Source organism: Orycteropus afer, unplaced genomic scaffold (assembly GCF_000298275.1).
Source record: "Orycteropus afer afer isolate SDZICR_OR568_19922 unplaced genomic scaffold, OryAfe1.0 scaffold00189, whole genome shotgun sequence".
NCBI lineage: Eukaryota > Metazoa > Chordata > Mammalia > Tubulidentata > Orycteropodidae > Orycteropus > Orycteropus afer.
Genome location: NW_006921776.1, coordinates 3,463,033 through 3,465,534, shown reverse-complemented (window position 1 = coordinate 3,465,534; position 2,502 = coordinate 3,463,033). Strand labels below are relative to the sequence as shown.

Here is a 2,502-nt window from a genome sequence, read left to right as displayed (position 1 = left end):
TCGACAGGAACTGCAGAGCAAGTCACGTGGCTGTGTGTGAGAAGAACATGCTGGCAAGGGAACAGCAAGGGCAAGGGCCCTTAACCCGGCATGCACTATGCTCCAAAGAATGCAAGGAGGCCAGTGTGCAGGAAAGGGAAACAGTCATAGTAAGGGAAAAATTCCAGATTTGGACTGTTAGAAGAATGAACAAATCTGTCTTGGAGGAAGACAGCTGGAATTCTCCTTAGAAGTCAGAATAGCCAGATTTCGTCTCACCTACTTTTGTCATGTTGTCAGAGGGACCAATCCTTAGAGAAAGATATTATGTAAAAGTAGGGGGTCAGTGAAAAAGGGGAAAACTCTTCAAAAGATGGATTGACAGCTTTCTGTCTCTGGACTCTGCAGAGGAAGCATCATTAAAGCCTTTTTATTTTATTTTATTTTTTTACCCACTGCCATCATGTCTAAGTCAGAGTCTCCTAAAGAACCTGAACAGCTCCGGAAGCTCTTCATTGGAGGGTTGAGCTTTGAAATAACAGATAAGAGTCTGAGGAGCCATTTTGAGCAATGGGGAATGCTCATTTTCATAGATAATGAAAGACCCAAACACCAAGTGCTCCAGAGGCTTTGGATTTGTCACTTACTCTACTGTGGAAGAGGTGGATGTGGCCATGAATGCAAGGCCACACTTGGTAGATGAAAGAGTTGTGGAGCTAAAGAAATCTGTCTCATGAGAAGACTCTCAAAGACCAGGTGCCCACTTGACTGTAAAAAAGATCTTTGTTGGTGGCATTAAAGAAGACACTGAAGAACATCACCTAACAGATTGTTTTGAACAATATGGGGATATCGAAGTGATTGAAATCATGGCTGACTGAGGCAGTGGCAAGAAGAGGGGCTTTGCTTTTGAACTTTTGATAACCATGACTGTAGATAAAATTGTCTTTCAGAAATAGTATACTGTGAATGGCCACAGATGTGAAGTAAGGGAAGCCCTTTCAAAGCAAGAGATGGCCAGTGCCTCTTCTAGCCAAAGAGGTTGAAGTGGTTCTGGAAACTTTAATGGTTGCCATGGAGGTGGTTTTGGTGGGTGTGATAGTTGGAGCTGTGTGTCAACTTGCCTGGACCATAATTCTGTGTGGTTTGAGCTGTTGTAGTGTGGTTGTTCCCATCATGGGATCAGATGACTGTTCTGAGTGGCCAATCTGTTGAAAGGGAGTTTCCCTAGGGGTGTAGCCTGCTTCCAGTATATCTGTGGACATCCTGGGAGAGGAGACATTCTTCTGTGGATTGAGATTCTGTTGTGCTGCCTGCAACTGTCCATGAGTGAACAATCCACCATTCAGCCTGGAGATCTTGGATTTGTCATTCGTTGGAGTCAAGAGCCAGTGTACTGCCTGCCATCTCTGAGTTCCTCAGCCCCTGTGGCTGCAAGAGTTGGGAAAAGCCTCCAGCTTGATGTGGAAAAGCCTCCAGCTTGACATTTGATCCAGGAACTTTGGACTTGCCAGCTTCTATAAGTGTATGAGCCATTTTCCTAAGATAAATCTCTCTCTCTCTCTTTCTCTCTATAAGCTTTACTGGTTTTGTTTCTCTAGAAAACCCAGTCTAACACAGTGGGAATGACAACTTTGGTCATGGAGGAAACTTCAGTGAGTGCAGTGACTTTTGTGGGAGCTGTGTTGGTGGTGGATATGGAGGCAGTGGGCATGGTTATAATGGATTTGGTAATGATGGAAGCAATTTTGGAGGTGGTGGAAGCTACAATGCTTTTGGCAGTTACAACGATCAATCTTCAAATTTTGGACCCATGAAGGGAGGAAACTTTGGAGGGAGAAGCTCTGGCCCTTATGGTGGTGGAGGTCAATACTTTGCCAAACCATGAAACCAAAGTGGCTATGGTGGTTCAAGCAGCAGCAGTAGCTATGGCAGTGGCAGAAAGTTTTAATGACTGCCAGGAAACAAAGCTTAGTAGGAGAGCAGAGCCAGAGAAGTAACAGGGAAGCTACAGGTTACAACAGATTTGTGAACTCAGCCAAACACAGTGGTGGCAGGGCCTGGCTGCTACAAAGAAGACATGTTTTAGACAAATGCTCATGTGCATGGGCAAAAAAACTTGAGGACTGTATTTGTGACTAATTGTGTAACAGGGTATTCTAGTTTCTTTTCTGTGGAAAGAGTAAAGCATTACAACTAAGGGTTTTAATGTACATTTATTTTTTGTTTCCATGCTATTGATTGTTTAAATGCAATAGTCTGATTATGAAGCTGAATAAATGTCTTTTTTTAAACATGCTGTGTAAAGTTAGTCTACTCTGAAGCCATCTTGATAAATTGCCCCAACAGTGTGAAGTTTAGAATTCCTTTAGGGTGACGCCAAGTTCCACTCAAAATTTATTTAAAACCTTAGAAGACAGCTTGGGGACACAGAAACCATTGTCTTCAGAAACCTTGGTGTAGTTGAAGTGACAGTTATTGTGATGTGATGGAGTTCACCATTAAAATGGTCTCCCAAACCGT

At 43.2% G+C, this 2,502-nt stretch overlaps 1 pseudogene; it reads left to right on the top strand.

The window, feature by feature from the left end:
* The first annotated feature begins 442 nt into the window (after positions 1-442).
* Positions 443-1,930, top strand: LOC103202635 (annotated as a pseudogene).
* The last annotated feature ends 572 nt before the right edge of the window (positions 1,931-2,502 follow it).